Source organism: Oryzias latipes, chromosome 16 (assembly GCF_002234675.1).
Source record: "Oryzias latipes chromosome 16, ASM223467v1".
Lineage (NCBI taxonomy): Eukaryota > Metazoa > Chordata > Actinopteri > Beloniformes > Adrianichthyidae > Oryzias > Oryzias latipes.
Window position 1 is genome coordinate 290,268 of NC_019874.2, and position 21,038 is coordinate 311,305.

The following is a 21,038-nucleotide window of genomic DNA, read 5'->3' on the forward strand; positions in this document are numbered from 1 at the left end:
AAGACTGCGAAGTACAGTGATTGTAAAAGTGTCAAAGGCAGCTTTCATGATGCTAAAATCACTGGTAACAGTGTGCTACCCACTGGCCCAGAGTGCAGTCAGACTTACTGTACATGCAAACCCGCTCTTGTTTACAGCAAATGAACACAATGTCTCCCCTGTGTATTCACACACCCTATATGTTGTAACGAGACCATCAACACCTAAAATGCAGTTGCCATGCTTTTTAGAAACTTCCTACGCCGTTTTGAAGACCACAAGCTATAGTTTAGACCAAATAAGTGGTTGGACAACCATACAGATGACATAGTTTTAGACTTTTACCCCACAAACAGGCGACAGAGGCAGGAAAATAGAAAGTAAAAAATACTGGGGCTTTCTGAATGACTTCTCTCTGTTCCGAGGGGAGATGATTTCAGACGTGTGGTTTCTCCGTAAACTGACATATTCTGCCCACACAACCGGTGTGTAATGATAGAAACAAAATCCACGAGTCCAATATTCCTCCAACTGTTTGTGTTCATCTGGAAGTAAATCTGGGCTGTGTTGCTCTAATAGGAACAGGATGTCCAACCACATCTGGTCATTACCCAAGTACGTAAATAAGTTTTAGCTGTGTCATTATTTTGTTTTCATCTTTTTTCCTAATAGGGAAAGTTTGGGAATTACGAGCATGTCTCGAACGCCAGACGATAAAGTTAGCTCTTCACTGTTTTTTAAAAACACACACACACAAAAATCTGATCAAAACACCTGCAGAACAGGGCATTAAAGTACAGACCAAGTGCTTTTAAACCCATGTCAACTTGATTTACCTAATGCTCACATTAAACCGCAAACTGCAAAAGATGCAGCTGAAAATAAGGAACTGAAGTAAAATGACAGTATTATAGATGAAGTAACATTTGCTGGATGACCTGATTCTACGCATTTTTGTCTCTTTGTGTTTGTAAACTGATTTGCAACAGCTTGTGAACGCTAACAAACAAAACTTGTGCAAAATATTAACAGTATTACTTGAAATCTTGGAGCAGTGGTGTAGCCTAAGTTCAACAAAGATTCACTGCAGTTTGATTGAAAAACAAATCATAGACAGTTTTTTTCTTTTTGACTAAAAATATGCACTCACATTATTTACTCTCTTTGGTCCACTGGATAGTCTATTTGTATTCCCACTGTTATCAAACTGTACCAGAGTTTACTTGCAAACAAATGGATGGCCAAATCCAAATTCTTCCCCTAAGGCAGGGATGTCAAACTCATTTTCACCGAGGGCCACATCAGCATGGCTGTCCTCAAAGGGCCAGATATAGCCTATACATGTAACTAAATGTAATGAAAAATAAATGTAACTACTCCTTAATGTAAAAAAAAAAAAATCGTTATTTCTTTATTATAACCTTTTAAAGTGACAATTACAGTTACACAGAAAACATATATTTGCTTGTTACTTTAGCATTAATCCTTTAAAATTTTGACAGCTAATTAAAACCCACATAACTCCATTAATGAAGGATCAAACCGTCCAAGTGAAGAAAGAAAAGTAACACAAAACTGAGCTGCAAAGAACATGTATGACATGTGTAACATTTGACATAAATAGGCTGCACACAGCCTTGCATCCAACTGATGGTTTGATGACAACAATTTGTCTGCATACACACATAAAACCTGCAATCACTGGATAATTACAACAGCAGCTACACATAAATAATATGTAATCAACTAAAGAAAATGTTTATTTTAAGAAATTAAAAACTTTTATGCTCGTGGCCTATGGCTTCTCCCTACTCCTACATGTAGCCTTCCAACGGGAGAGTTATAGAAAAATCTTCTTTCTCTTTTGGCTCCTCCCATCAGGGGTCGCCACAGCGAAACAACCTCTCCTTCGAGGACAAGTTGCATGGTTAACTTGGCAATGTTTTTACGCTGGATGCCCTTCCTGACGCAACCCTCCCAATGTATCCGGGCTTGGGACCGGCACAGAAGGGAATAAGGAGCAGCCCGGATTTGAACCCTGGTTCCACGGACGGAAGGCGCCGCAAACAGAACGAGCTAAACGGCTCCCCGGAGAGTTATAGAAAAATAGTGTCTTCTAATCTGGATGTCCCTCCCACTCTGTGACTATGCCAATAGTCGCTGGTCATCCGATTTAACGTGTAGCTGCCAGGGCTCAGAAAATGCAAAACAACTTCAGCTTCACAGCTTTAAAACGTCATGCTAAAACAAAAAGTCATTACTCACATTTACACGTAAACGTCTGTGCTTCAGAGCACACCTGCGTGAAGAAATGCGTTTCTTCTCTGCAGCACAGTGCCATGCGTAACAACCCTCCCAGTGGATGGAGACAGAGTCCTCAGCCACGAATGTTTCCCCTTCAAAAAACTATTTCAGCCTCCCCTACCCCCCAAACTTCCCTACAATTGGGGGGATAGGGAGAAGCTGGAGGGGTAGGGGAAGAATTCTGATTCTGCCTTTGTTTTTTAGAAAAATGCGTTGTGACCAAACGGCAAGAGTTTTGAGCTGTCAGCTATGGAAGCCATTGTGTAGCATAATTAAAAATAAAAGTCAAAACCAGAAATACTTTTTCATTTTCAAAATGAAGCTGCATTTTTTGACTCAAAATTAAAATGAAAATGCCCTTAATAATAATCATAACAGTAATAAAAGCACATTTAGAAGATAGATGGTTGGACCAACACGCACTCAGCGCAAAGCTGAGTGCGTGTTGGTCCAACCAGCAAACGTTTAGCATGGTGAAATCTGCTATAGCTGTTGATGGGACTCCAGCTGTCATCCAACAGCAAAATTAGCGCAAAGCTGCAGGAGACTATCTTCTAAATGTTCTTTATTACTGTTATGAATATTATTAAGGGCCTGCTCGCTCATATTTATTTAAACCCGTATGGTCAGTGCTTTTTTCTTCGCTGCAAGGAGGACCCGAAAGACGGGTTAGCATTATGCTAATATGTGCTAAAAACATTAGCCGTGTGGAGGTACCTAAAACTCTGAACGGACAATGAGCATCTTGGATGTAAACATGTGGGAATTACATCATCCTTTATGTTGGAAACACAAACCACTGGAAACACAAATTCATATGATGGTTTCTCAGATCCTAGCAGCACATCCGCCTTCGGCGATCGGGAGCTTCGGATCGCGGGGCTTAGCGCTCAGCTAGAGGAAGGCAGCTGCCGGTCTGAAGACAAAGCTAGTCCGGGGGGAAGTTTCGACGAACCGCGGTGCGTCCGCAGAAGGCGGAAATGCTGCTACGTCGTCCTGAGAAGCTGTATAAAATCATCAGAAGTTCACAACCATCACAAAGTCCTCTCCTCTGCCGCTAACACAAAGCTATAGTGCTCCTAGCATGTCTGTGTCTGTTAGCAGCCGGACACACGGAGATAGCACTGACGTCATCGACCCGCCTCCCCTCTGGAAATGCTAAATGGAATTGAATAATGTGACAATGTTCACAGGGTGGATGATAAAATGAAAATGCAATCCCCTCTTTGCATTTTCATTTGAATTATGACACAAAATAAGCGGTTTTTAAATAGAAAATGAAAAAGCATTTTGAAGTGTTGATTATTCATTTTAAATTTGAGTCTTTTGATGCATTTCTGTTAATCCATTTTAATTGTCAAATTAGACATTTATAAATGAATTTTGCTACACATTTACCAGAGAACGTTTTGAAAATGCCATTTTCATTATCATTTTAATTAAGTGACAGAATAATCAGAAGACTTTTATTTTTAATTATGCTACAGAATCGCTTCCATAGTCAGCCTGGTCCAAACGGCAAGAATGATTGACAATTGACTGTATCCAGCTGGCTCAGTTTCAACAACAAATTATATGAATATTCAGTCAGCCTTGTGATTTTTAACAGTACAGAATACAAAAGCAAAAAACAGACACACAAAAATGAATTAGATGATGATCCAACAGAGATGGAAAAAGAAATGGATAAAAATGTTGACACTGACTGTGAGGTTCCTGAAACTCTCCCAGTAGAGGCAGAGCAATCCTGTGTGGGGAAACCCCGGGAGACAGCTCAAAGAAAGAATCCGACTCGAACCAAAAAGAAACCGGCTTATCTCCAAGACTATGACACTGAATGTAACGACAATCTCCAAATGTGTGTAGATTTCTGTTACAGAGCAGTATGTGATCTCCCCAATACCTACCAGGAAGCAGTAGCATCAGCAGAGTCAGAGCAATGGAAGATTGCTATGGAGGAAGAAATGAAGTCACTGATAGACAACAAGACTTTCACCCTCACTAAGTTACCTGCAGGCAGGAAAGCAGTGGGGGGAAGGTGGGTCTACGCAGTTAAAACAGACGTTGACGGAGGTGATAAATTTAAAGCAAGGTTTGTGGCTAAAGGCTATAACCAAAAAGAAGGGACAGATTTCAGTGAGACTTTTTCACCCACTGCAGACATGACAAGTGTAAGGATAGTGATGCAAAAAGCAGCACAGGAAGGTTTAATCCTACACCAAATGGATGTAAAGACAGCCTATTTGCATGCTCCAATAGACTGTGAAATATTTGTGGATCAACCAGAAGGTTTTGAGAAGAAAATGAAATCAGGTCAAAAACTTGTGTGTAAGCTACATAAGTCACTTTACGGGCTAAAACAATCAGGTCGAAACTGGAACTTATTGCTACACAAGTATTTGACGGAAAACGGTTTTGAACAGAATCCTGCAGATCACTGTCTTTATTCTATGAAAAGGGAGGATGAAAAAGTGATCCTTGTGATTTGGGTTGATGATATTATTCTGGCTGGAAGCAGCAAACTGGCTCTAAGTGATGTAAAACAAATGTTAACTGACAGATTTAAAATGAAGGATTTGGGAAGATTGAAACACTTTTTGGGTATTGATTTCCATCAAAACGAAAACCAAGTCAAAATGTCGCAGAAAAGATACATAAATAAGATCTTAGAAAGATTTGGAATGGAAGACTGCAAACCAAGGGAGACACCTTGTGAACAGAAACTGATCTATTCTGACAACGGAAAGAAAATGACAGACGTAAGGAAGTACAGGGAAGCAGTAGGAAGTCTAATCTACTTGTCAACTAGTACTAGGCCGGACCTGAGTTATATTGTGAGCAGACTCTCTCAACATTTTGGGGATCCTACAGAAGAACACTGGAACAGTGTTAAACATGTTCTCAGGTATCTTAAAGGTACTCAGGAAAAGGAGTTGTGCTTTAACAAAAATTCTTCAGGTATTTTAGGCCTCCGGGTTTACTGTGACGCTGACTGGGCATCTAATGTAAAGGATAGGCGCAGTGTTTCAGGGTACTGTGTGAGTCTGAGTGAGAAAAGCTCACTCATCTCTTGGAAAACAAAAAGACAACCCACAGTGGCACTTTCAACATGTGAAGCAGAGTACATGTCTCTTGCAGCAGCTTTACAAGAGGTCATTTACTTAGAGAGAGAGTTACTCACTGACCTAGATAGATGCAGCTATGCAAAGACAGAAGTGTTTGAAGACAATCAAGGCACCATAGCTCTAGCTAAAAACCCTGTTAACAGACAGAGGTGCAAGCACATTGACATCAGATACCATTTCATCAGAGAGATCGTGACAAGTGGTAAAGTTTTGTTAAACTACTGTCTTCTTTCTCTTTCGGCTTTTCCCATCAGGGGTCGCCACAGCGAATCATCCTTTTCCACCTCACTCTATCATGGACATCTTCTACCCTAACATTAGCCAACTTCATGTCCTCTGTTAAGACATCCATGTATCTCCTCTTTGGCCGTCCTCTTGCCCTCCTGCCAGGCAGCTCCATCTCCAACATCCTTCTACCAATATATCCACTATCCCTCCTCTGAACATGTCCAAACCATCTCAGTCTGGCTTCTCTGACTTTGTCGCTAACACAGGCAACATGAGCCGTCCCTCTGATGTACTCGTTCCTTATCCTGTCTAACCTGGTCACTCCTAAGGAGAACCTCAACATCTTCATCTCCGCTACCTCCATCTCAGCCTCTTGTCTCTGTCTCACTGCTACCGTCTCTAACCCATAGAGCAGTGCTGGTCTCACCACTGTCTTGTACACCTTTCCTTTGAGTCTTGCTGGCACTCTTCTGTCACACAACACTCCTGACACTTTCCTCCAACCGCTCCAGTAGTTTTGTTAAACTACTGTCCAACTGATAAAATGACAGCCGATGTGATGACTAAGCCAGCAACAAAGCTGAAATTACAAAGGTTTTCCCAGAATTTGTTTGGTGTTTAATGTGTTAATGTGAAACAGATAAGTGAATCAAAATTTAACACAGTGAGCTAAGTTCAAGTCGGGGTGTTAAGATGTAAAGATTAAAGTGCGCCCTTACTCAATGTGTTATGGTAAAGTTAGAACCAGTGTTTATATGTGTGTTCATACAAGGTGCTTTACGGTAACCTGTTCACAGTGATGTCGGGTGATTCTGCAGCAGAGCTGCGCATGTGCAATGTTCAGGTGTGTATGGCAGACTCCATGATCCGAGGAGCATGTACTACGTCTTTCTCATGTGAATAAATGTGCCTGTTATGCACAAAAGAGAAAGTGGCTCTACGTTTCTTCATCAACACGCAAAGAGGACATGGAAGCAGACACCCTTCCCTCCATCCCTTTACAATTGTAAAACCATTCCGTTTGGTCTTTTAATTATGATTATCCCATTTTAGCACATATCAAACAACCTGTGTCATTTTTTAAGCCACATTTTCTGCAGCGCATCAGGAGCTCATTAGAAATTCACCTCTGGGCTGTGGGCTGAACTGTTGGCGCAGAAGTTCCCTACATTGATAGTCCTCATTTCTTTGTTTTCACTCTCTCCTGTTAGCTGACACATCCTCACAGCCCCAAGCTAGCTTAACATTAGAAAAAAAACTGAACAATTTCGGAGGTATCCAGCCATACAGTTTTAACCTCAGGAAAATCAAGGCTGGGAAGACTGAATTTGCAACAGGTAAGCAGCTTGGTGTGAAGAAATTAACTGTGGGAGCAATTATTAGGGAATGGAAGACATACAAGACCACTGATAATCTCCCTCCATCTGGGGCTCCCCACAAGATTCACCCTGTGGGGTCAAAATGATCACAAGAACTGTGAGCAGAAATCCTAGAACCACACAGGGGACCTAGTGAATGACCTGCTTAGAGCTGGGACCAAAGTAACAAAGTAACACACTACGTCCCCAGGGACTCAAACCCTGCAGGGCCAGACGTGTCCCCCTGCTAAAGCCAGTACATGTGCACATCGTCTAAAGTTTGCTAGAAAGCATTTGGATGATCCAGATTAGGACTGGGAGAATGTCCTATGGTCAGATGAAACCAAAATAGAACTTTTTGGTAAGAACTCTACTCATCGTGTTTGGAGGAGAAAGAATGCTGAGCTGCATCCAAAGAACACCATACCTACTGTAAAGCATGGGGGTGGAAGCATCATGCTTTGGGGCTGTTTTTCAGAAAAAGGACCAGGACGACTGATCCGTGTAAAGGAAAGAATGAATGGAGCCATGTATAATCAGATTCTGAGTGACAGCCTCCTTCCATAAGCAAGGGCATTGAAGATGAAACATGGCTGGGTCTTTTAGCATGACAACAACCCCAAACACACTGACCGGGTAACAAAGGAACGATTTCGTAAGAAGCCACTCCTTCTAGACCGCTTCTGGAGTGGCCTAGACAGTCTCTAGATCTGAACCCCATAGATAATCTTTGGAGGGAGCTGAAAGTCTGTTTTGCCCAGCGACAGTCCCAAAACATCACTGATTTAGAGGAGATCTGCATGGAGGACTGGGCCAAAAATACCAGCAACAGCATGTGAAAACCTTGTGAAGACTTACAGAAAACATTTGACTGCTGTCACTGCCAACAAAGGGTAAGTAGCAAAGTATTGAGTGGAACTTTTGATATTGACCAAATACTTATTTTCCACCGTAATTTACAAATAAATTATTTAAAAATCAGAAAATGGGATTTTCTTTGGTTTTTCTCATTTTGTCTCTCATAGTTGAGGTACGTCTATGATAAAATTACAGGTGGCTGACTAAATACTTTTTGCCCCACTGTATAGGCTCCCCACGAATAGAACATCTGATCCTGTGAAACACTGAAGTACTGGCCACCTCATTTTCCAGGTTCTCTGCGGCTTCTTCAGTTCCCTCTTCTCATTTTTTCAAATACATAAGAAAGGCATCATTCCCTCCATGTGCCACTCTCTCCTCCGTTGTACCCACCAACTTATTAGTGAAACATTAATGAGCACCACTGTATGAATGAGGAAAAATAAAGTCTAAACTTTAAAGTTTAGCTAGAAATGAGAACTTTAGTGCTGAGATGAATGATTATGTAAAGGAAGATGCTACGGGATGCATAATATTAGTAATCTGTGTGAATATAAACACAGTGATTGAGAATAAGACTCATTCTGGCTTTCATGAGCTGCAGGAGAGATCCCCAAATTCAAATAAAATAATGACAAAGCATAGGTTTGGTGAGGGGAGGTAAAAATAGAAAAAGGAACTGACTTTTTTAAAAGCCGTCCTCCCAGTGGCCACTAGCTTCACTCATGCATGGATGTCAAGATCACAGCACATTCTCCCACGCAGCTTACAGTCAGCGGTGTTGTTTTACTCTCACATCTGAACAAAAGAAAAAGGGGATCTCTGCAACCCTGTTATGAAAAATCTAAAGCTAATACAGCAGAAAAAGGACTAGTGTGATTGAAACACTGATAAACTTTATCCAAGCAAATGAACTTGTTACATTATAATCCCAAATCCAAATTTCAGGAAAGGTTAAATTTGTGTTGGTATCTGTCATGATTAGTGGAATCTGTAGTCCGATTCCTGAAGCAAGGTCATCCCATGGAGCGTGTGTTTTTGTTTTTATTGAAGCTATACACTTTTTTATGAAGTTCCTCTTTTTGCTGCAGCTACTGCATCCTTGCATGAAAGCACAGAGGCTAGTATTGCCTCTGTGCAGGCCCGGCGCCATGCCTTATCTGCACATCGCAGTAACCTGCTGCTATGTTAATTTGACCTGTTGAGCTGGAGCAGCTAGTGCTTTTACTGCTGCTTGCACAAACACAAACAGGAGGGCATAGTCGACAGGTGGAGGCTTAGGCTGAGTGTGGTCAAACATGAGGACTGGGCCACAGAACAGACCAGCACGGTCTCTTCCCCGCCAGGCAGGAGGGTCTCTTTCTGATCAGGGAGTTTACTCAAAACCGGGCTAGTCCAAGTAATTGCTAACCACAGTGAAAGACAAGTCTATTCAGCCTAAGCTTACAGTTTATTCTCCTACTAAACCCACCTCAGCGCTGTGTGCGCATGGTGATTTACGTGTCGTGCAAAAGCGGTGATCACTGATCTGACAGGCGAGCTGAAGGAAGCAGACGTTCAGGCCAACCATCAGACGAAAGAAAAATCCACCCCAGGCATCTAAAAAAGTGGAGAGGCAGCTGGTAAGATCGAGGGTTGATCAGCTGTTTCAGGGGCGCCTTTAGAGATCAGCTGTTTATCGCGTTATCTGTGTCTTTGTAGCGCTTTAGACGTGAATTGTTTGAAATGTATTTTCTATGTCTGTCTGAGTAATTGATCACGGTGCATTGTGTGAAATTTGATCATTTGAAATATGATATTTTGTTATTTGAAATTAATTTATAGTTATTTGTAATTTAATTGTAAAACAGAATATATTTGCATAAGTATTATTTCTGTACAAGTTTTTCACCTTGCTTGGTTTCTTCAACTACTCATTAAAACTGGAAAAGGTCTCTGTCTAAAATCAAATACAAACTAGAAGGAGCTGCATTTCCAGAAGAAAATGCAGGGTTGAATGCTGTATTGCTGAATGAAAGCAGAAATATGATGAAAAAGCTGAACATTGTAAAAGTAGAATGGAATATCTTAAAAAGTTCAATGATTTGAATGACCAAAAGTAATAACTGTAATAAGTTGAAAGAGCTCAACATTTTAAAAGTAAAATAGTAAAAAAAAATTTAAGGGTCCGAACCGGGTGTCGAATCCAGAACCTCATGTACCATAACTTCCCAATGCATTTTAATAGGGCAAAAATTCCCGGAAAAACTGGAATATCTTAAAAAGTACAAGGATTAGAAGTACCAAAAGTCATAGCATTAATAAGATGAAGGAGCTGAACATTTTAAAAGTTGAATGGTTACAATAGGTTAAAAATTGTAGAAGGAGTTAAGTGCCGAAAAACGGCGGAAGATAGGTGGAAGAATAAATAAAGAGAAACAGGAAAACAAAGGGTTGAATGCTTTACAGCATTCAACCAATAAAGAAAAGAGACATGTTCATGGAGTTCTTGAGTCATGAGTGGAGTCCTGCTGGTATTTCCTCCATTTGATGCTTTCCCCTTCAAGTGGGGCAAAATAACTTGACATACACATCTCCACAGGACGGGCTTGCTCCCTCATGGGTGAACCTCGCTGAATCTGTGCATTGATCTGAAGACTTCCTCTTCTGTGTGGTCTTTCAAACCTCCATCCACGGGACCAAATGTCAGAAACATTGATCATAGTGTAAATGTAAAAACTGCAGGAAAATAATGACCACAACATGAACCTAATGACTGCATGATGTCTGGTTGGTTCCCCAAACACAGTACATGAAAGATTCTCTTTAGCACAGCCTGCTTTTAATCAAGCATCAAATGTATGGAAAACCCCCAACAATCCAGCACTAAACCTAAAATTTAGCCCCAACTGACCCACTTTGGATCAGCAGACTAACAGAAATGTGTCAGAGGCTGCTCTCATTGTTACTGTAATGTTCAGTCTAATCTGGCCAAAAGGGAAGACGACACTGAATGATTCCAGTGAATGGAACAATAATCGCATCACGGCAAACACTTTCTGCTTTGACTGCATTAAAAACACAGCACTCTCATCACAGAGATTTCTCTCCACTGACCACCCAAGTCGACCATCAACACTGCACCCCAGCAGATTGGAGCCCAAAGGTCACGGCGGTTGCGTAAAGGAAATTGGGGGAGCGCTCCTGCTGTCATTGCCTCCAGATGATCAGCTTCAAGAGAAATCTGACTCCTCAAAGCCAGTGGTGCCTCTCCTGTGTCTTCTACGGACATCCCACTAGCATCCCTGCAATCCTGATCCTTTATACAAGATGCAGAGAAACATGTTACTGAAACAGAACAAGGTCTGAAAAGAACCAACAAAGAGAGAGGAAATGGGAAACAAAAGCTTTAAGCAGAAGAATCAAGACTCCATCCAGCTCTTGCCCGTTTGTGTAAAAGTGATTTGTCATCCCGTAGAGCAGTGGTCCCCAACCTTTTTTAACGCCACGGACCGGTATGACATCACACAAAGTTTTCACGGACTGGTCTTTAAGACGTAGGTGGATGATTATTGTCGTCTTTTTTGGAAGTGGAAGGCTCCTCTTCTGTCTCCTGGCTGGGCCTTTTCCCCTTGGCAAAGAAACTTTTCAAAGACTTTTGGTTTTTATTCATTTTGCTAGCTCCTGGGTTTTACTTTAGCGGTATCCTATCAAATGACAGAGAAGAGCGCCTTGGCCTGCGTCAAGAGTGACATAGACGGATGAAACAGAGAATCCGGCAATTTTTCAAAATAAAACATCCTTCAGATTCCAAATAAATAAAACGGAAGTCATGTAAGTTATTTATTCTCTGAATCATCACTAGGAAGTTGGAGGCAGAAGAAGAGCCAAAGAGTGTAAAATGTGAAAAAATAAAGTAAGTACTGCGATCCAATATTTTCACTCCATTTTTAAAACTAAATATTTCTCAATTAAGTGCTAAACATAAACATAACACAATGTGTTTCAGTTTGAAGGCCACACCAAAAGTAGAACTCTATTTTAATCTTTCGGTATAGTTTTTTTACAAAGTTTCCTAAATTATCCTGCATTTTTCATATTCTTTCATTTCTATTTATTTTATTTATGAAACTTGTTTTATTGTGTGGGTGCCAACATGTTAAGAGTATTTTATAAGAAAACAAAAGGTTTGTTCTCTTTAACAAAAACTGTTTTTCCTCTAACACAGGCTTTAAAATGCGTAGATGCACTTTTATGCACAAAAAGAGATTCACTAGTGTAATGTACTCTAATGTCTTATGATTCTGTAGTCTATAACAAGTACAATGCAGTAACAGGTCCTCTAGAAATAAGTAAAAAAAAAGTGAAAATTCAAAATAGTGTAGCGACCTGGGGGTTAGCCCTGTCTTCAGGCCCAAAGGCTCATGGGAAGTGGGGAGCTTTAGGGGTGAAACCTTGAGTCAGAAGGTTGTGCACTGAAGTCACCCTCCATGCTGTTTGGCTGTTTGTAGTGTTGGAATAAACGGGCTTGTTGCTCAAATGGAATTATTGCCTCTCTTCCTGCATATTCCTTCCTGAGACTGACCGGGGTCGTGCGGTGTATGGGGCACGGTCAGCTCTCCAACGAAGCCATCTAATTAGCAGTTAGGCCTTTGCTACCCCGCTTAAGTGACGGTCTGGCTGGATCGTTACAATATTTTATTTAATAAGCAGGAAAAAAAATCTGCCAATGGGGTAAAAAATGGCCTAAAGTTTTCTCAAACTAAGGTGATTTTGCTTTTGAAAGATATTCTTAAGAGAATTTTTCTTGCAAGACAGAAAACAAGACTTTTTTTCTAGAAACAAGTCTTAACTTTTTAAGAATCAGTTTTTGCAATGTAAAATTAACCAAAAGAATCAAACCACTATATTAACATCACTGAATTCATTATTTTCCATTGTTGGTGCTTCATCTGCGTGTTTCAAAACCTAATGAGGCTCAATTTGCCAATTTTAATTCATTGATCTTAAAATGCTTCCATTTTTTTTCAAGTTTCTCTATGTCTTAGTTGGATCTCCTTCCTTTTTTTTCCTTTACAGCTCCGTGAAAAAATTCCAGCAGCACACTTCCTGTGGTAAAAGGCCGCATGGAGTCCTACAGGAAACATTTGAGCAAATAGGTTTTCAGAAAATCTTATTAATGATAAGACAAAAACAGCTAAAAAACATTAATCACTGGGACTCTGCATCATTGCCGAAATAGAAAATAGTTTAGATTTTCATTAATGTGTTCACTATGTATTGCCTCAAATATTAATTCATTTGTCGAAGCCAATTTTGTAAGTTCATAAAACACAAGTTTACAATAGTTTAAACTGTAACAAGCTAGAATTTTCCAGAATAAAATCTTAAATTTAAAACAAAGAAAAAAGCTAGCTGACCCTGAAAATATAGATCAAGATTGAAATTACATTAATATCAACTTTATTGCATCAGTGGTGCAGTTGACCGCTTATTGGAAGATCACAAGTTTGATCCCCGCCTTGCCCGTCCATGTGCAGAAGCGTCTTTGGGCAAGACACTAAACCATAATTCCCTCTGGTGGTTATAGGTTGGCATCAGTGTTCGGCAGCACAGCTGCCATCCGTGTGCCAGTGTGTGTGTAAATGGGTGAATGCTGCGACAGTAAAGCTCTTTGGGGCCTCGAGGAAGGTAGAGAGCACTAGACACCATTTACCATTAAGTTAAGATCAAGTTAGTTCCATCAAATGACTTTTTTCTCTGTAAATTAAATTCATATTTGAACACAAAAGTTTATTAAACATATTACTGTCTACTGTCATATTAAAGTCTGTATGAAGCGAATCAGATTACTCCCATACTTCCATAAAAGACGGAACTGAGCAGCACTGACATTAAACTTTGAACAGTTCCTCACGGATTCCTTTCAGTGTTTGTCATTTAGGAATCAGGAAATTGCTACAACCCAAAATTCAGCAAACTGCATTTAACCTGAAACTTCCTTTAATTAAAGATCTAGCCGACTCGTCTCTCTTCATAATGAAAATGCAACCTCACCTGATCTTAATATTTACACAAATCAAAGCTTAAACTGCAAAATAAATATTAAAACAAAAAATTAAATGAATTTTGTTTAAAGCAAAGTAGCGAAGCTGTGACAGAGTCCAAACCCAAACTTGCAAACACAAAATCTGACCAAGTTTTTGCATAGTTTACCAAGTTTAGTTGGAATGAAATATTTTAACTATAGTTTGAATATTACACTTGACAAAAATAACTTACTAATAACTTTTTTGTAAGATGTACTGTGCTGTTTTAGGATAATAAATCCAGAAATCTTGTTGAGTCATTTGATCTTGAAAATATCTTATTTTAAGTAATATCTCTGGAAAGCAAGAAAAGTTTTTAAATCCTTTAGATAACATCTTTAAGCAGACGTTTTATTTGTGATGGTGAGTGGGTTTCAGAAATGGTTTTGCTTGATTTAGAGACAATGAAAAGTTTTATTTGATTAATAATTCACATATAATTTTCATGACAATTTTATCTTGATATGTGCAATTCTAGCCTTAGCTTCAGATGATTATAGTCTAGAAAAAGGGACAGGTCGAACGTTGTTTCACTTAAATTAGGATAGATTTAGGGAAAAAGTGTATAAATATTTCCATGTTCAAGATACAGTCAGGCCCAGAGATATTTGGACAGTGACGCAAGATTTGTTATTTTAGCTGTGTACAAAGACATTTTCAGGATACACATTTTTAAGCAATATGCACTTAAAGTGTCAATCTCAGATGTAATTTGAAAGTATCCACTTTCATTTTTGGAGAAAGGGGTTTAAGGATTTACAGCTGTTTAATTTGTAGCCACCTCTTTATAAGGGACTAAAGGTTAATTAAAAGAAATGATTCAGAAGGTTGAAAAGAAATAAAAGGCTGCATGGGCTCCTCTCTCATTAACCTGTCCTCAATTAAGCAGCAGTTTAAAGGTCTGGAGTTTATACCAGGTGTGGCATTTGCATTCAGAGGTTATTGCTGAGAACATGCGGTCAAGAATGCTCTCAATGGATGTGAAACAGACCATCCTGAGGCAGAAAAAGAAGAAAAAATCTATCAAACAGATAGCAGAAATGTCGGGAGTGGTTAAGTCAACAGTTTGTCACATAATGAGAAAAAAGACTGCACTGGTGAGTTTGGGAACTCAAAAAGGACTGGACATCCATGAAAGACGACAGTGGTGGATGAACGCAGAATCCTTTCAGTGGTGAAGAAAAATCCCTGCACAACACCCACTGAAGTGAAGAAAACTCTTGAGGAACTAGCTGTATCAATTTCTAAGTCCACCATAAAGAGATCATCACGAGAATAAAACAAAGGATTCACCACTGTGGCTCTGGAACAGCAGGAATATTTCTGGGCCTGAGTGTATAAAACTCTAGTTTTGAGCAACACTGTCTTAAAGACATGCTATTTCCAATTACCAGATTAATGTACCTTAACATAATTGCTTATAAACTAACTAGTCATATAGCTAGCTGACTAGCTAGCCAATGTAGCCACAAGGGGGCCCTGGCAAGGCTCTCATTGTGCCGGTCCCGAGCCCAGATAAATACAGAGGGTTGCGCAATTAAGTGCATCCGACTTAAAATCTTTGCCAAACCAATTATGCGAATTAGACCTACGAAGCTGATTCGCCATGGCAACCCCTGAAGGGAAAAGCTGAAAGGAAAGGTAAAAGATAAACTAGCTAACAACAGAAATTCATTGATTCATCTTAATCCGTTTATTCCCTCTCAGGGTCACGGTGCTGCCAGAGCCTATCCCGGCCACTTGTGGGCGTAGGCAGGGGACATCCTGGGCAGGTCACCAGTCTGTCACAGGGCCACAATCACACACCCGTACACACTCACATCCAGCTAGGGACAATTTAGAGCAGGGGTGACGAACACGCGGCTCGGCTCTCGGGCCAATAGATATGCGGCTCTTTGCGTTTCATCATATTTTCTATATACTGAGCCTCATTTTATAGTTTTTTCCCTCTTAAACAACACTCAAATCCATCAGAGGGTTTTGAAAATAAATAATAAAAGTAATTTGGCCGTGTGTGTGTGTTTTGATGCTGCTCCCGACACATAAGTGACCAACAATCATTTGCGCAGGTAACGGCCAATGCCGGAACACATAGATAAAGATTTGATGTGCGTGAAGATTGTTACCCTCATGGTAAAATGGCTTAATTCAGAGTATAAAAATGAACACAGGATGTTTTCTTGGATGTAAAACCATGAGTCAGGGGGCTGTGAGCAGAATTGACTTCCATGCTGTTTGGCTGTGTGACAGGATGGGCACGAGTAGCACTCTGACCCAGTTAGTTGATTGACAGCTCATTGCTTGTTTGCCTGCCACATTTATGTCTGAGCTGAGTCGTTGCAATATTTCAATTTCCATCAATTATCAGCTTTTCATGCAAAAAGTCAATCATTAAATCTTAAATAAAAAAAGTTAAAAAAGCAAAATTGTTTGATGAAGGTTGAAATTAATTTATGCCACACACAACTGAAGTAAAATATATTTAATGTGTTTACTGTGAATATGAATTACTTAGACACCAGAAGGATGCTCTGTCCAGATGTTTGTGTATTTGTTGGTGTAAGGGTCATTGAAAGAGGAATGTTGAGATACAAAGAATTAACAGTTAAATGATGAATGGTAAAATATTCAGTTTTTACAATCATAAATCTGACTTCAGAGGAGTCAGTGCCTCACCAGCATCAACCTCACTGCACGTCACTGAGTAGTTGTGTGTGTCAGAGAGAGGCAGAGAAAAGAGTGAGATAGAGAGAGTGGGTGTGTGTGTGTGTGTGTGTGTGAGTGTGTGTGTGTGTGTGTGTGTGTGTGTGTGTGTGTGTGTGTGTGTGTGTGTGTGAGATGAGAAAGAGGTGCCTGTGTGTGTGTGTGTGGGGGGGGGGGGGGGTATCTGACCTCCAGGGTAGTCGTTGTGTTAACTCTGGCTAAGCTGCATTTGATGTCTGTATTGAGGGTGGACACTTTCCTTGAAATAAACACAAGTACAATACTTGCTGTTGTGTTGTAGGGAGAGCAGTGTGTTATGGAAAATAATACGGCTTTAATTGCGTGTTTGTGTGTGTCTTGGCAGGTCAGTGTGTGGTGTGGCTCTTTGACTCTCACAGTGAAAATATTCGGCTCTTGGTGTCAAACTTGTTCGCCTCCCCTGATTTAGAGTAACCAATTAACCTATGAAGCATGTTTTTAGACAGAAGGAAACCAGAGTCCCTGGAGAAAACGCACACATGCACGGGGAGAACATGCAGACTCCACACAGAAAGTCCCCCATTGATGTTCTGGTCCCCCAGCCGGGACTTGAATCTGAGGACTTGTTGCTGTGAGGCAAGAGCGCTAACCACTGCGCCACCATGCAGCCTGTGGTTAGCGCTCTTGCCTCACATAGCTAGCTATATATACTAGCTATAAATAGCACAGTGTTGCAGTGGTTAGGGCTCTTGCCTGGTCCCACTGGCTGGGGAGACAGAATCACCAATCGGAGACCTTTCTGTAAGGAGTTTGCATGTTCTGCATGCGTGGGTTTTCTCCGGGGACTCCAGCTTCCTCCCACCATCCAAAAACATGATTCATAGGTTGATTGGTTACTTTAAATCTACACTAGGTGTGAATGTGAGTGTGTATGCCCTGTGACAGACTGGCGACCTGTCCAGGGTGTACCCTGCCTTAGCCAAATGAGTAGCCGGGATAGGCTCTGCAGCCCTGTGACTCAGAGACAAAAATGGGTTTGGAAGAATGAAATGGGGAAAAAAAGCTCATTTCTAGAGTTTATTTCACTTTTTTTTTTTTTTTTAAACTTGTCCTGTCCAACAGCTGGGCAGACAGATGAGAACTGAGGGCCTCTTGTGTTGGACATATTTTAGATAGATAGATAGATAGTAAGATAGTAAGATAGATAGATAGATAGATAGATAGATAGATAGATAGATAGATAGATAGATAGATAGATAGATAGATAGATAGATAGATAGATAGATAGATAGATAGATAGATAGATAGATAGATAGATAGATAGATAGATAGATAGATAGATAGATAGATAGATAGATAGATAGATAGATAGATAGATAGATAGATAGATAGATAGATAGATAGATAGATAGATAGATAGATAGATAGATAGATAGATAGATAGATAGATAGATAGATAGATAGATAGATAGATAGATAGATAGATAGATAGATAGATAGATAGATAGATAGATAGACTTTAATAATCCCGAAGGAAATTTTAAGTGGCCAGCTGCCCATTCTTAAAAGCACAATCATTCCTAAAACAGATAAAAACACAATAAATATATTAAAATATAAAAGGATAAAAAGAATAAAAGCAAGTATAAACAATTCCTAAAAACATGTAAAGTTTCCCAGAAATTCAGCTTAATCAAAACCAGAAGCAAGAATAAAAGCTCTCAACACAGAGTGTTGTGCAGTCTGATGGCTCGTGGGACAAAGGACTTTCTAAGTCTGTCCGTGGTGCAGCGTTGTGATAAAAGTCTGCTGCTGAAGCTGCTCTTTCTTTCACTGAAGGCGTCATGCAGAGGGTGTGTAACATTGTCCATAATTGCCTGAAGTCTGGACAATGTTCGTTGTTCAGCCACCTCCTCCACTAACTTCAGTCCCACAACAGAGCTAGCCCTCCTGATGATCTTATTTAGGCGGGTCAGGTTTCTCTTGCTTGTGCCGCACCAGCACACCACAGCGTACAGCAGAGCACTTTCAATCACCGTCTGATAAAACATACTGAGAAGCTTGGTGGAGATGTTAAAAGAGGCCAGCCTTCGCAGGAAGTACATCCTGGATTGACATTTTTTGCTGAGCAGGGTGGTGTTCTCGTTCCAGTCCAGTTTCTTGTCCAGTTTCTTGTTTTTACTTTAACAAGAGGGGTTATTAATCTTCAGACAATACCAAAGGTATGACTGAATAAACCCCTTTTGTAATTGAGGCCAAACTTTATTAATTTCAATCATGTTTGAAAGTCTTTGGTGTTGGACCGGACGGAAAAGGAAAGAAGGGAAGAAGAGGGAGGGATGTTAAGAGAGGGTGGGGGGGTAGGAGGGTGATAATAGGAGGGGAGGGGGGATAAGACAATGAAGCAGCATAAAGCAACAAGTTTACTGGTTGTTTATCGTTACGGTAAGGTTCAAATGTAGTACAAAAAGGGCGGGGCCTGTCCACACACACACTCAAATGTTATCAACACACCTGCTAGCTGTAAAAATGTCCACATGTCAACATGTACACAAAACAGATAGTGTTCACATGCATACTTATGCCTTAAAACCAACTAGTGTGAAATATTTCATTCATTCAATCACACAAACTATAAGTGCAAAGGTGAGCTAACACCTGTGCTCAGGTAAGTGTTTCTGTTCTTCTAAAGTGGATGGAGGAATGTTAAAAGAAGTTTATTTCATTTTAAAAGAGCAGGACATCACAACTTATTTTAGGAAATCTTCCCAAATTACCAAAGAAATCTTACCAAAAACCAAATTGTTTTCCCGTATGAAGAATTCGTTTATTTTATGGTCTGCAGCCTAAAGAAACAGATTGATAGTCTTTTGCTGGTCAAGACAAGCTCTAGCTACAAGAGATGAAAAAGTGTTAAAGAAGTCAAAACTGGACTTTGAGTTTGGATTTGTGTGAAATGATGGCTTTGTTTTGAAAGCTGCATTGCCAATCTTTGTTTAACTGGTGTAGAAGATCTAATGTTTGTTGCAAAGAGGATAAGGCCAAGGGCTGCCAACCAAAGGTAAAGCTGCAAGTGGGCACATTTATTTTGTGTAGAGCCACAATTACAACAACAATGTAGACAACATTTGCCTCATTTATCAAGTGCTTGGTTTACCAAATTAAACCAGAAAAACTGAGCTTAACTGAGCCACTGCTGCGGAAGTTCATCAGAGCGTAGCAGTAGGTGTTTTGAATTGCTGACTTCTCTTCTACAGCTGGGTTTGATTCTGTGTAATTCACTGTCAACGTTGTGTAAAACCTGTCCAGTGGATACAAGCACTTTCAGTGCCCACTAATGATAAAACTGCTCCCTATTTCTACAATATATTTATTGTTTATGGGAGTTTTTGTTTATATTGTTTTAAGATGCTGAACTAATCTAAGATCATCTGAACAGAGACTTTTTGTAGTCTTTGCCACACCTCAGCAGTTCCAAGATAATAAGATAAGCATCAATCTTCCCCTTTCACCTATTCACAAAAATAAGAGTCCATTACAGATAAAAGCAAACCCAAAGTTTTGGGAGAGGACACGCAACATGTGCCAGCAAAACCATGTTTTCATTTGTCAGCAGATCAGAATTTGAATCCTGATGATAATCATATCCGGCTATTATGCTACTGTATGCCTGCGAGACCTGGACAGTGTACCAGCGCTACGCCAGGAAGCTGAACCATTTCCACACCTCATGCCTCAGACGCCTCCAGGGCATCAGGTGGCAAGACAAGGTCCCTGATACTGAAGTCCTTGCCCGTGCCGGCCTGCCCAGCATCCATACCATTGTGATGCATTATCAAATACGTTGGGCAGGCCACGTCGTCCGCATGCCAGACCACCGGCTGCAAAGAGACTCCTATATGGTGAAATGTTTTAAGGGAAACGCTCTGTGGGATGTCCCAAGAAACGCTTCAAGGACACTCTTAAATACTCCGTGAAAGCCTTCAACCTGAACCCTGCCTCCTTTGAAAAGGACGCCACAAACAAAAGCAGCTGGCGCTCCCAAGTCCAAAGAGGTGCAGAATGGTGTGAAGCCAACAGGACAGCTGCTGCCCAACTGCAGCGCCAAGCCAGGAAGGTCCGTGCGGCTAATCCCCAAACAACAGCCTCCATTCCCTGCCCTCACTGTCCCAGAACCTTTCGTGCGCAGATAGGACTGACCAGCCATCTGCGCACCGACGCTCTCTGACCCAGATGATCTTAGATGGTCCTCATCGATTACGACGGACGAATGACGAGAGCAAAAATAAAAGCAGCGTTCATTTCTTAGAGAGGTGACTAGGAAGTTTATGATCTGAGATTTCGGTGGTCACTAACATTAGATGCAGTTGCTCTCTGATAAGACAAAATGTTGATCTCACAAAGTATGACAGCAACCGATATGGCTAGGTTTTTCA

The 21,038-nt window shown here is 40.5% G+C and overlaps 1 protein-coding gene across 3 annotated transcripts in view; it reads right to left on the reverse strand.

The window, feature by feature from the left end:
• The window catches only part of LOC101174797 (transcription factor HIVEP3), a 69,153-nt gene that overhangs the window by 25,555 nt on the left and 22,560 nt on the right, over positions 1–21,038 (reverse strand). The gene's annotated exons all lie outside the window — the stretch shown is intronic.